This window comes from Siphateles boraxobius, unplaced genomic scaffold (genome assembly GCF_051911475.1).
Source record: "Siphateles boraxobius isolate OS27281-9 unplaced genomic scaffold, OSU_SipBor_1 32, whole genome shotgun sequence".
In the NCBI taxonomy this organism is placed as follows: Eukaryota; Metazoa; Chordata; class Actinopteri; order Cypriniformes; family Leuciscidae; genus Siphateles; species Siphateles boraxobius.
In genome coordinates, this window is record NW_027508942.1 from 2557102 (window position 1) to 2571982 (window position 14881).

The 14881-nt window shown below is 36.5% G+C and overlaps 1 long non-coding RNA gene across 1 annotated transcript in view; it reads right to left on the reverse strand.

Annotated features, from left to right (window-relative positions):
- LOC143700839 (uncharacterized) overlaps window positions 1–14877 on the reverse strand; it is a 43538-nt gene extending 28661 nt beyond the window's left edge. The window contains exon 1 of the long non-coding RNA XR_013189653.1: window positions 14821–14877. This is a non-coding gene — a long non-coding RNA (uncharacterized LOC143700839). The remainder of the gene's footprint in view (window positions 1–14820) is intronic.
- Window positions 14878–14881: the final 4 nt, after the last annotated feature.

Sequence of the window (14881 nt, forward strand, 5' to 3'; positions counted from 1 at the left end):
CCCCCACTTTTTATACAATGTAAATTCGTCCCCCGCACTTTTTCAAAGGGCAAGTGTTTCAACGACAAGCTGAGGTTTTCACGGGTGTGTATACATCGATATTTAAAATCAAAAGAGTCAAGGATAGTCTATACGTGACTTCACGTGTCCATGGTAATCAGTCACTCGTGCATTAGCTTACGACACGCCCGCACCCGCGCCGAATCCATCAGTTTCATAGAGTTCAAAATGGCAAAAAACTCTTCACTCCTTTTTCACGAAAAAGTCAAGCACTGTAAGTAAGTTGTCATGTAGTATCCGAATTGTGTTGCACAATGATGAATAACTCCGCCTATTTCTCTTGTTGAATAATTAACAGGTTTTGTTGTAAATTCACTACCCGAACAAACATGCCATATTTTCAATCTTTTTTTACTCGTAATGCATTTTATTTTCACAGATATGTTATCAAAGCCCTTGAAATGAGAATAAACATGGTGAATGTTAATGCTGAACTTGTATTTTCATGCATTAACAGCCACGATCTGCTTGAATCAGGCAGCGTTGTAACATGTGTACACGAAGTTTATCATAATTTGGTAACACTTTACAATTAGATTTTAAAAAAAGTTTGTAGACAAACTTTAAGTTCTCTTGAAAAAGCCTAACTAGAAAGTTTGTAGTAGTTTTAAAAGCTTGAAGTTTGAAGGTTTTCAATTGGAAAGTTTTAGTTTAGTAAGACAGACTTTGTTTAGGCTAGTAAGAAAATGTAATTTTGCCAAAAGAAGAACTTTTATTTTAAGTAAATGTTATTTTTAAATCAGCTTCAGTGTGATATTTAACCATATTATCATGCTTAACACTGATAATTTGAATAATTGTAGTGCGATGATCAGATATCTAAATCAGAGAATATCATATGTTTGGGCAGTTGGATTATTTATTTTTAACAGCGGATTCGGGGCACTCAAAGTGCACCAGATTAGTGAATTTATCTTTAAAATGTACAAAATCTGCTTCCAGGGGGGCATGCCCCCGGACCCCCCTAGAGGTACAGAGATCAACCTATGAAAATACTGTGGTAAAACAGTAGACTATATGATGGTCTATGGAAAATACACATTTTATTATCTTATTAAAATACATGATCAGGATTTTACCACCTTCGCCTAGTTTTAAGCCAGGAAAAACCCTGCATGTGCAATATAAAGTACTGGACAACTTTCTTTCTTTTTTTCTGCTTTATTGCTTTAAAATAAATAGCATATTAAGCCAATTAAGCAAAAATCTGTCAACAAAAGTCTGAAGAAAAATAAAACTGGTCTTACACTTGACATTCAGTCCCCCTCACTTTTGAAATGATGGCTACGCCCCTGGTTTCAACTGATGCAAATGTACCATTTGTATACCACTAATGCACTGTATGCACTGAGAAATAGTTTCTTAATGTGTAAGGTAGATTGTACCATTAGGTGTACATTTCATTTTTAAGCATAAGCAATGTGTTTTCTACCTTACAAGGAAGTTGTAAGTCTCTCTGTGATGTATATAAGCTCAATATTACTGTACCACCTCAGAGAAACATAAGGGCATGATGGGGGGAAAGGAAGGAGAAACCCAGAGAAACCATTTACAGCTATAGCATGATGGGATGAGAAGATAGAGAAATGGGGAATAGAGAAATCTGGAATGACCTCCTCTCATATAGCCTTATTCTAATATGCCTGTTTCTCTCTGTCTGACACACGACACATGATACATAATAAATAGAAAACTTTTGGCAATGTAACTGGTGTAGCTTCCGTGATTCAACAATAATAGGGGGAAGCAAGATTTTCAAATCTACAATACTATGTACTTATTATTATAGTGAACCTGAACCTACCCCTAAACCTAACCTTAACCTTAACCCATGCAGTTACCTTGTATTACACTTTCTTAGGCAAGTACACTGTAAGTACACGCACTGTAAAATAGTGCAAACCACCTTATAACAGTTTTAGTTAACAGTATGTCTAGAAATAACAAACGCCCATGGAGCCTGTATTTCATCTCTAGAAATCAAGCTTATATTTTAGAACCCTCCATTGCCACCCATGTAAAAAATAAATCACAATAATATCTCCAAATATTCCATAGTTCCAGCTGTTATTGCTGCAGACTAAAAAAAAAACACTATTGGCAGAAAATACTTTGAAATGCTATCCTGTAACATGTGATACAATAAAGCAATTGACTTTAAAAAAAATAATTAACTAGGTGTGTTTTGCATCTTCAGACGTCTCATCAAAAAATCTGTGTGTTCTAGCTTGAGATTCAAGTGTTGCATTTGCGCCGGGTGTCATCTACTAAAAGACTGTTTTAATATTTAGGCTAAGTCAACAGCCCTAATGGGGAATGCATTCATGATTATTTGCTCTTAGGAAGAACGACATAAATATTGATTCTGTCTAACAACTATTGTTTCACCAATTGATCCCCCTTTTACAAAAGCTAAGTATTAATTTACCACTACAGCAGAGAATATTTTATTCATCAAGAGAGAAACTGAACTGAGCCTAATTCGACATACAAAGATCCTTAAGGTAAAGATGGTGATAATTAGCATTGGAAGTTACATACCCAGCATTTCAAACAACAAAGTGTTGTCCTTGTAGGGTTCACTGCACAGCAGTTGCACACAATAGTGAACTTGTCAGCTCCTGTTGCCTTGGAAACAAAACAAACACTGCAAGGACTAAATCTGGCTTGAGGAGGTTAACTCAGGATATAGGAAGCAGAAAAAACATGAGCATGTAGATCTTGCACAACAGATGATATTTTACGGTACACATTTCTTTACAAATATTACCTGTTTACTGTGTTCCCCCGCTATTAGTCACTGTCCACGCGGCTCTTTTATAAATGGTCTGGGATTGCTATAATCAGTGAAGTGGTCTACTCTTTCCCAGAATTATAATTTGTTTTCAGTCATACGTAGTTAAACTCATGCACATGCTCATTCTCACCCAGATATGGGCCATTAGTCACCACTACACGTGTCTCCCCTCATTGGGCGCAATAAGGTCACTTCGCCCTCTCTGGTTTTGCCTCTTATGTCCGAGCATTACAGCCAGAAGACGCTGAAAAAAGCAGGAAGGCTGAACATGAATGCAGACGAGAATCGGCACGACAGCTTCACACCACTCAGCCTCAAACACACCTTACACACAGCGTGCTGATTACACAGGATGAGAAATATCACAGATATCACTCTATCTTCCACTTCCGCAACACACACAGGAACAGCTAACGCTAGCACAAGGGTCGGAAACCTTGAAAAACGAGTGCCACCGTTGGCACACAAAAGGGCAAACATTGGCACAAGAGGCAGAAAGTGAGACAAATAAATTTATTCAATACTGTTCAAAAGTTTTGGGTCAGAAAATTATTCTTATATTCACCAATAATCCCATCATAATATTGTGAAAACTTATTACAATTTAATTTTAATAATAATAGGATTACAAGTTAAAACTAGATGAGTAAAGTTTGTAAACAAACTTTGATTATGGCTTGACAAAGCCTTGACTGAAAAGTTTAAAATAACTTAAAAGCATAAATTGGCAAAAAGCTAAAAATAAAAAGAGAAAGCTAAAGGGAAAAATTGCTAGCATAAATTAACACATTGCTAGCCTGTATCTATCATGATTTAGCAACCTGTTGCTTGCATGAATAACACATTGATAACATGAATTAACATGTTTTAAAATCTTGTTTGCATTATTAGCACGTTGCTAGCATGATTTACATCAAAGCTACCATGAATTAGCATGTTGCTGACATGAGTTAAAAATTTTGCTAGCATGATTTAACACGTGCTAGCTTAATTGGCACAAATTTGATAGCATGTCTTAGCATGTTGCTAGCATGAATTAGCACATTGCTGGCATGTTTCTCACATGATTTAGCATATTGCTAGCAAATGTGAAGAAAAGCCTACATTTAATCTGTTCATCATATAAAGCGATCGAGTCTCTTCAGAATATTTGGACCAAACCACTCAATTCATATAGATTCGTTTTACGATCTCTTTATGAACTTTTTGAAGCGTCAAAGTGGTAGTTGTGTAGCTGTCAATGGAGGGACAGAAAACTCTCAGATTAAATCAAAAAGTAATTTGTGTTCCGAAGATGAACAAAATTCTTATGGGTTTGGAATGACATGAGGGTGAGTAAATCATGACAGAATATTCATTTTTGGGTGATCTATCCCTTTCACTGGCAGGAAGGAATAAAAACTTAAAGAGAAGTGAGGTAGAGAGGTGTTCAACTGATGGGTCTACAGGAATTACAAGGAGTTCAGTCTTTGCATGAAACATTACAAGGTAAATTTATTTTTTAGAATGATAATCTGACTTTTACTGATATAAATCACATGAGTTATTCAAATTCAAATGCATCTGATGCTTTTTCTCCATGTGGCAACAAATGTGTGGAATATTCCTCACTTCAAGCCACCAAACCATAAATCTGGCAAAAACTGACCTGTGCTGCAATGGCTCGTGCAAGTTAATGGATCCGGTGACCTGTGGGTCATGTTGTACGGTTCAGCTGGGTAGCAGTAAAGCACTTTGGTCTCTTTTTAGTAGCTTTATGCTCTCCAAACAACACTGTGTATAAATTATGAGATGCCACTTCATGTCAAAAAGGTTGCTGGCACCTGCACTGCTACAAAGAGAGCGTCTTTTCTTTTGGAATTAGCTATGATATGAACAATTACAGAGTCACAGTGTGTGTTGGGGTATATGAGTGTAAATAATCCAATTGCACAACAACACTGAGCTCAGTGCTGCAGTGAAAACAACAGCAACAGAACATGCCACTGAAAGGACGAATGACCTGCAGAGATAAACATGGTGGCAATTAGCTCTGTAAACCCATATCATTCATTGTATGTAATAAAAATTAAGGGTCTTTGTTAATGATCATGTTTTATAATGTTCTGTGGCAGTATTTTTTCCATAAGATCCATCAAGTCCTTTTGAAACAGCTTAGTGAAGAAAGGAAATGTTTGAAAGGACAAATATTTCATATTTAACTCTCTCAGGATTGATTTAGTCTGAATAACCCATACAGCAGATTCCAGTTATTGCAATTAGACTGCTGGGAGAGCGTCTGCCTAGTGAACAGTAAAAGCTCCATGCAATATTTCTACAAAAAGGCCATATAACCATATGTTTTGAGAGGCCATATGTTTTGAGAGGCCATATGTTATCATATGTTTTCATACGCCCAACCTCGGTCAATATAGCTGTTCTATTTTTAGTGTTAACCATAACTCATCAGTAAACACAGCAATCTGGCATCTTTTAAAGGCCCATTGAAATCAAAATCGTTTTTTTAGCTTTTAGTATGAATATGTTAGGCTTAAGGTTATGAATAAGCTGGTGTGTTTCAAACCAATGAAAAAAAATCGCATTTAGGAGATATAAGCATTCAAAACGTGCAGTCCCTCATTTCCGCTAAAATGGATCATTTCTGTTTATGACATCACCGCAGACTTCAGCTTCTAATCACATCTTCTGTCCAATCAAATGCTCTCTAGAATCTAAAGCGTCACGCCCCCTATGCTATAAAAACCACCTGGCCAAAGCGAGTCGTGTCACGGAGCAATATGGGTTTTTGCCAGGGTCGATATTGTCCTCTTTTTGAAACAATGGCACGGGTGTACCTAATACAAATATATAAAACATCTCCAGTTAACTAGCAGGGCATTCATTTTGTTCTTTTGTCAAGTAAGAGGCATTCTAGAGCTGAAATGTGTTTTTTAAATCAAGCTGCTGTGCTTGTAGCCGCTGCTGTCAGTGGCATGGATACAGTGTTCTCTTGTGCCTCACGCACAGTCTTCACACGGACGCACGCTTTAATCTATCGCCATTGTGGAGAGTAGACTTTCTAAAAAAAACAACACAAGTGCGGATTAGAACCTAGAACTTCTGACAAGGTTGGCAAAGGTTCTAGACCATGAAAATACACACGCCACATTTGCGGATCTATGAATTTATTCACGTGAAAATTCTCGCCACAAACAATATATATTAGCAGATCTCATTAAATGGCAATATTAAACCCAATGTACTATTGAAACTGATTTCTGGACATCATAATGTTATTTTTTCCGAAAAGTGTTATTGTACACATATATTGTGTACATATATAGCAGCCTCCTCCCCCCACACACCTGTCCCACTCACTTTTTAAAACAAAATTACGCCACTGGTTGGAGATGTGTGTTCGGTTACTCAAGTTTTATTCCATTTTCCAACTGTACGTTGATTAAGAATGAAATGGCTAGAATTTATTCACACCTCTTGAATCCAAAATATCATCAGCGCTCGGATTCGCTTCCATGGTGCTGTCAAGTACTTTTTTGCAGTATGTTAAGTAAACAAAATGCTATTGGCTATTTGAAAAGGGGGAGGAGCCATTGAATGTCCCATCTTAGCTTCCTGTTTCAGTGAAAATTACGTTAACGCATCATACAAAGCTGTGTGTTCCAAGGCACTTCAGTGGGCCTTTAAAAACAAAGTATCTACAACAAAGACCCTCTTTGGCCGTCGAAATGATATCCATCCATAAGATCTTAGAGTTTTAAGAATAAAAGGAAAAACATCTGGTAAAGACAATCAGCAGATAACCCTATAATTGTTTACTTATAAGTGCAAAATGTGATCGTACAAGAATACAGTTTATAAAAAATATCTGCAGTATACCTTATATCAGAGTTGTGAATAGACCGGAGAAGCTTTTCCGACAACTGAATTGGTGGCACAGATTGTACAAGGCTATTGCTTTTTTCTAATGATGTTGTCTATTTCCAGCATCATTGTGGAGGATGATCACGGCTGTATCATCAGCTACACTGCAGGAGTTATCAAGGTATGAAAGTTATATTTATTTATAACATGGTCTGTCTGAATACTTGACTCTGATCGGCTGGAAGATGTGCAATAAAACACAGGAAGTACCAGTGAGTTTAATTAGATCTAGCATTCTACATTATTTATTATTAACAAACAAATCTGCTGATCAAATTCTACTGTATGGGTTGATGGAACATGTTTTACCTTTAAAATAAATACATAAATGCCTGTATTAACAACAAGCATGGCCTAAGATTGCGAAATGCACAATACACCCAGGTGATGCATTAGCACTCCTAAGAGGTTTTTCGTACAATTTACTGTATTTGGCCACAGAAATGATTATGGTGATAATAAGCTGAGAGCAGGAGCTATATTTGAAGGACACAGCCATGAAATGAAGAGTCTGTTGTGGCATATTGTGAAACGCACAGTTGCCATAGGGGAGAACAACATCCAGCAGACAAAGACGCCCGACTGACTGATTGACTAAAATGGAGCGTTTAGTGAAACAGAGAGACAGCATTTGTCATACTGAAGCTCTAAAGTGTTTTTTAAACCAGAAATGGAAGAAAGTTATAGTAGCTAAACAGTGCAGGAATACATTTTGATCAGAACTACTGTGTGAAATGTGATTTTGGTTCTCAATCACATTTTTTGTGTATATTATGTTCAATAAGCATATCAGGGAGACTGGTGCTAGTATTCAAAGCTCTTAATTTGCTTATTATATAAGTTGCCTTTTGGTTTCATTATTGTTTTACTGTTTATATTTTGCTCAAAGACGATTGGTTCCATTGTGACAACTTACCCCATAGACGAATTCCAACCGTTGTGGGGTTTTGTTGAGTCAGTGTGTTAACTTTTTTGTTTTTTGTTGGGGCGGAGTGAGTCAGCCTATATAATGCCATAAAAGGATGATTCAATCAATACTACATTTTACCTTGCCTGTAAAATCAACTCTGCTGGCTTTACAAAAAGTGATTCAGAGCAACTAGTCATAAAGATCTTTACAAACTTTATAACCCTTTTGCATTTACCACATTCCTCAGGTTCACAAACTAAACTAGAATCTGGACAAATATGTACGGCAGATGCAAGTAGACAGGTGTACAATCACCGTCCAATACACCTGTTCAACTGCTCGTTAACGCAAATCTAATCAGCCAATCACATGGCAGCAAATCAATGCATTTATGCTAGACATTGGCTGTGTCCGAAATTGCCCCCTATACCCTCAAATAAGGCACTATTTGACAGGACAGCCATTTGTAGTGGAGTCAGAAACCATAGTGGACGTTATCGAGTGCACTCGTCCAATCCCAATGCACCGCAATAACAAGTTTACAACCAACTCGGCGGCTACAGAATACCCATAATGCACCCAAAATCCCATCAGAGCTCTTGCATCTATCGCATAACGGGGAAAAAGAAGGGTAAATTTTATTGAGTTTAGATTTGGTATAGTGTAAGATATGCAACACTTTAAACGGTATAAGTTGTAATCAATAGAGCAGGTATGAATTCACTTCAGTCCTTCTTCCCATATCTCATTTGAGATTATTAATTCCAGTATATTTTCCCATGCTACTTTGAGGTGATCTAAAGACACTGCAAAATAAGAAAGAAGCAAACCGTGTCACCAAAAGTTCTGCCATATGAGGTTGACCCAAAAGATCATACATTTAATGATCCTCAGGCAGAAACTCAGTCAAATAATATTTTATGCAGTGGCGCACATATCTATGGAAGCTTGTTTCCGCCACAGAATAAAACATTTTAAAAGATAATTGTGACTTTATTTCTCAGAATTGCGAGATATAAAGTCAGAATTGCATGATATAAAGTCGCAATTGCGTGTTATAAAGTCAGAATTGCGATATATAAAGTCAGAATTTCGTGAAATAAAGTCTCAATTGAGTGTTATAAAGCCGCAATTCCGACTTTATAACACATAATTGCGAGTTTATATCTCGCAATTCTGACATATTTTCTCAGAATTGTGAGATATAAACTCGCAATTGCGAGTTATAAAGTCCAATTCTATGGGGGAAAAAAGACTGACTTTTTTTCCCTTTTTCCCTCAGAATAGTTTATATCTCACAATTCTGACTTTATAACAGGCAATTGCAACTTTATATCATGCAATTCTGACTTTATATCTCCCAATTGCGTGTTATAAAGTCATAATTGCGAGATATAAACATGCCATTCTGAGAGATAAAGTCAGAATTTCAAGTATATTTCTCGCAATTGCGAGTTTATATCTCATAATTCTGACTTTACAACACGCAATTGCAACTTTATATCACGCAATTCTGATTTTATAACCTGCAATTGTGACTTTATATCAATCAACTCTGACTTTATATCTCGCAATTCTGACTTTATAACACTCAATTGCGACTTTATTTCACGCAATTTTGACTTTATATCTCGCAGTTCTGTCAAAATAAAGTCAGAATTGCGAGATGTAAACTCACAATTGTGAGAAAAAAAGTCAGAATTGTGAGATAAAAAGTCGCATTTACTTTTTTTATTTTTCATTCTGTGGCGGAAACAAGCTTCCATACATATCGGAAAAAATGGGAAAGACCAAAGTTTTTATGCAAGTGTTCGAAAGTGGTAAATTTTCCATATGAAATATCTCCAGTTGAATCTATGGCACAAATAATTAAGTAAGTTCTGAAGGCAAAAAGAGAGCCAACCTGGTACTATCAAGGTGTACCTAATAAAGTACTGATGAGTGTATGTGGCCTTCAGGTTCTGCAGTAATTATTCTGCTTCTCCAGGCTTCTTCAGTTGATGACTTTGTAATGCTAATAAATGAAAGCTTTCAAAGATAAGGCCATTACTCTCTGTACAAAATGCAGAAAGTTTTCCTCACGGCAATGTGAAGTTTTGAAAGTTTGACCAATATAATCGAGGGAAATTGCAGTAGGAGACTCATTATTACACCTCATCAGATTATCATATGCTGAAGCCCAGAAGGCAAATCTACTTTCCGTGAAACAGTGCGTCAACCATGCAGTTATTCACCTTAAGCATTTCTGTAATTGGCTAATTAAAAGATGAGGTTTTGTAATGGTATTGTCTTTAAGAACCCACAATCAGATTAGACTTTAAATAACAAACCTATAAGAGGAAATGTTAATCTGAAGATGGGAAAATAATTTCTGTGGAGCTTTGCGTGAAATGTCATAATGATCATTTCTTAGAGTACTGTTTTAAAGGGATAGATCACCCAAAAGTGAAAGTTATGTTATCATTTGCTCATGTCATTCCAAAGCTGTGTGACTGTGGAACACACACACACACACACACACACACACACAAAAGGTTATTTTGTTGTTGTTGTTGTTGTTGTTGTTGTTGTTGTTGTTGTTGTTGTTGTTGTTGTTGTTGTTGTTGTTTGTGTGCATACAATCAAAGTTGATGGGGTCCAATGTTGTTGCTTTTTTATATGGACAAAAAAAAAGTTCTTCAAAATATCTTCGTATGTGTTCCAGAGAAGAAATTAAGTCATACAGCTTTGGAACAGCGTGAGTGTGAGTAAATGATGACAAATTTTGGGTGAACTATCCCTTTTAATGAGTGATGACTTTACATTTTTATACTTTTATACTATTATATAAAGTTACCATGAAATCAAAATGGACAGTTCTTATTTCTGAATGGAATATTGCATTATTTATTTTCAATTATTTATCCATGCAAATCAATTTTTATTCAAGTGCCATCGTAATTTTTTATACAATGACTTCCCCCTCCCGCTCTTCTCTGATGTTTTTCAGTGTGAGGGTGGGGCAACCTGTCACTCAAATGAGATCGACCAATAGCAAACCACAAGTCCCACCCTACATTATTTCTTGTTCGTTAAGCCATTTTACTTGGATATACATTAACAATAGGGAAGAAAAGGCTGTCGGAGATTCCATTTCATTGTGACTTTTATTTACCGTATGTGTCTATTTTGTTCACTAACACTTATTTTGTATGTTACCTTTTGTGTTCCGTTATTGTTTTACTATTTACATTTTGCCATTTCAAGTGCTAGTTGCAATTTCTTTTATTGTGACAACTTACCTCATATAGTCTAACAATATGCCCCATATTGGGGGCATGTTGTCACTAAAGGTCAGCATGTGTAGGCCTGTCTTTTTTTTTATTCTTCCTGAGCAATAATGATAAAAAATAAAGGGAAAAGTATGACAACTAGCCCCAGTCTGTATTTTCTTCCTGATTATTCCTTCTCAAACATGGGGACAGATTCATCCTTTATAAACACAGTCCAGTCGAAATCTGGTTACCTTGTGTTTTACGGAACAAAGAGAGGGCCAATCAATCCTAGACGATGCAGTTTGCTAGACACTTTTTGTGACACGTCAGCCGCCAGTCTGGAGAAATGATCACTCATGTTACCCTGAGGGCCACAATAAAAGGGAGGAAAGCTGGCTTTCACTGTCAGACTCTCTGTGCTATTGAAGCACTTTCCTGCTCAGATGAGAGTTCGACACAATTGTACTAGCAAAATATATCTGACCCCCACCTCTCTCCAGACAGACTCTCTTTCCCACACATACACACACACATTTACCCACCCACGATTTAGAACAAAAAAAAGGACACCAGCGCCCTCTACAGCAGAAACGCACATCAGTTAAGTGGCATTAATGATGCATTAACGTCTCCTGCTGGAGGAAATGACACTTACATGGATAACCCTGTAGTTCAGGTTCAGTTCAGTTCCTAAAGATGAAAGAGGGCCAGTATTTTAAGGGGTTTTGCCAGTTTTGTAATGCGTTAATGTGTGTTAATATCAGGATTGTATAAGAGCTTGAATCCCCATGCGGTGTGGAAGAGCACTTCTGTGGCCGCATACATTTCACACCCTCAGTGTTTCATTGTGACTGTAAATCCGGATCAGAGAGGATGTCTCACAGTAACTGGATTACAGAGATCTGGATTACATTTGTCCTCCACATGCTTAGCCTGGGTTTATTATTTGCTTAGTACAAACTGAGGTTCAAGAGGGAAATATAAAAAAGCAACAAGAACCTGGGAGCCATTAATTCATTTCAGATCCCTTGTAAACACCAGCTTAACTGTGGCAGCAAAACATATGGCTTATAAAAGATTGCTAGTGTGAGATCAGATATTACGGGGGAACTTTTGTTTTACTCTTAGCAGCAATTCAAAACTAATCCATACTACTTTATTTGTATATAGGCATGTAAATATGCATCATCTAATGACAGACTATAACTGTATAAAACCTCCAATGTAAAGTTTGATTCTAAGCACTTTTTCAATTGAACTATATAGGGAAAAAAATCAATGTATGAAAACATAAAAATACTTGTAGTAGTTTAAACTAATAATTCATAGTAGTAGAAAAGTAATTTACAAAAGTAATATACTAAATGAGCGAAGAAGTAGGCTACTTAGCCTATATATTTTCTCATATAAGTTATATAGCCTATTATACATAAGATTTTAATTGATTGTATATTTCTGTTTATAAATTATTATAGCACATTGGACAATTAAATCAAAAAGATTAATAAAGAAATACTTGCAGATGTTTTCAGTATTTTCCTTTAACTCCTCTTCTATTTCTACATTCTACATAATACTTTTTCTATTTATGTTTTTAAATTATTCATTCACTCATCATTTTTTTCCCTCTACTGTTATGTTTTTGCCTGCGTTTGCATTTTCACTCACTTATCCTTTTTTGCACGTGTGAAATGTGAATTTACAGATGCCGATGTCTGAATGCAGAAGCAGGATTCTGATAAATCTCAAGCGTTACGAGGGTCACTCACAGAAGGGCAGTCGTGTACAAATCCTTGACAGCTAGAGAGGTCATGGTTCAAAAGAGGATATGTCATGCTGGAAGAACCACAACTGAACAGGTCGACAAGGCTTGTCAGCTGCTTACATTCACGGCCTAACATTTCTAACCCAGCAGTTTTGCTTCAATTCACACTCTGCCACGGGTGTGACAGGCAGGATCAATCCTGGGAGGACCCGCGATTCACAACTTCAGTTAAGTGCAGTTAATGTGTGAAATGTCTTCAATTAGGTCTACAAAAAACTGACTCTGAACTGACACTGCGGGTAAACGTTGGAAAACTTAAAGGGGTTAGTAGTAATACAAATTCTGTCATTAATCACTCACCCTCATGTCATTCCACAAACGCAAGACTTTTGTCTTCAGAACACAAATGAAGATCTTTTTGATGAAATCTCAGAGCTTTCTGTCTCTCCATTGACAGCTCACAACTACCACTTTGACGCTTCAAAGTTCATAAAGCCGTAAAACTAATCCATATTGAGCGGTATATAGTCAAAATTTTCTGAAGAGACTTGAACGCTTTATATGATGAACAGATTTAATTTAGGCTTTTATTCATATATAAACATTCATCAACTCCCGCCAAACGGGAGGATTCCAATTAAATGTCTCCTTGCTATTTTTTACACATTCATAATCAGTACTTTTTGCCGGTTCTTTGTGGCAAGCTTTATGCGTGCGCTCGTGCGCTTGAGTGCGGCAATATAACGCTCATTATCCTGTATAGCCAATTTAAGTAATTAAATCAATATAAAGGGGCGATTTGTCCACTAATGGCTTAAATGAACAACTACTAGTCGAATAGAAAAAAAACTTTAGTCGGAGACAGCCCATATTCCACATATTTTCGAACCAGCAGCCATTCTGTGTTGAGCGCGCGACCCGAATGAGCGAGCGGAGGAATATTCAGAAATGCGCTCTTTCTCCGCTCACATGCTCTGATCGGAACAAAGGAATATTAAAATATTTAATCATTAGTTTACACTCCCCATCATTTTAATTCCATATCAAACACTGTATGTTATGTCTATTTTAATATGTTTAGGCTACTATATAGCCTATAGGCTATATATTTTTTATTTCACGTTTTAAAGTAGGCTGTAGCCTATTATGTTAGTCTACAGCCCCTAACCAGGGGATGCTGATGCTATGACGAGTCGCACTTTTATTTCTTTTCTATTTTTGAACTTGATACAAATTTTGACACAACTGCACTTTTATTTTCTCTATTTTGAATTTCATGCAAGTTATGACACATGCAGCTGCACTTTTATTTTCTTTATTTTTGAACTTGCTGTTATTTGATGTATAGCCTAGATAGTTAGTTTGTATTTAGATACAACTTGTTACTATACTGATACTACTTATTACTTCAATAAATTGGAACTTTTTAAGCTTGCTGCGTATTTCATTAGCATTGTGTTGGGGCGATGGGGGCAGGTGGGGCTTGAAAATTCCCCCTTGTCCAAAGTGGGTAATGACCAAAAAAGTTTGAGAACCACTGGACTAAATTAAATCTGTTCATCATATAAAGTGATTGTGTCTCTTCAGAAAATATGGAGCCACTTAATTCATATGGATTAGTTTTAGGTTCTCGTTATGAACTTTTTAAAGCATCAAAGTGGTAGTTGTATACAGCTGTCAATGGAGGGACACAAACTCTAGATTTCATCAAAAAGATCTTCTGAATATGAACAAAAGTCGTACGGGTTTGGAACTACATGAGAGTGAGGCTTTAATGACAGAATTTTCACTTTTGCGTGAACTAACGCAACACTGACCTAGATATCCCATTAGTGAACCAATTGTCCTTTTGAATTGGATCTTTTCAATGAATCAGTTGTACCTGTTCACAAAATCGATTTGTACGTGAATGGAATTGAATCAGCAAGAGCCGACTCAATCAGCCAAGAATATTAACATTAGCCTATGTTAATTCAATGCATTTATGTTGTCAATAGAAAAGATTATTAGCTAAATGGCTGTAAAAAACTGATGTAGGACACCAGAAAGTGCAATAAACACAATTATTAATACAAACACACAACCTATAATAAACATTATAATGTGCGCTTACCTGTATCTCAGCGGCTCTGATTTTAGCATGCCACGCAGAAATACCAAGAACCACGCCATGA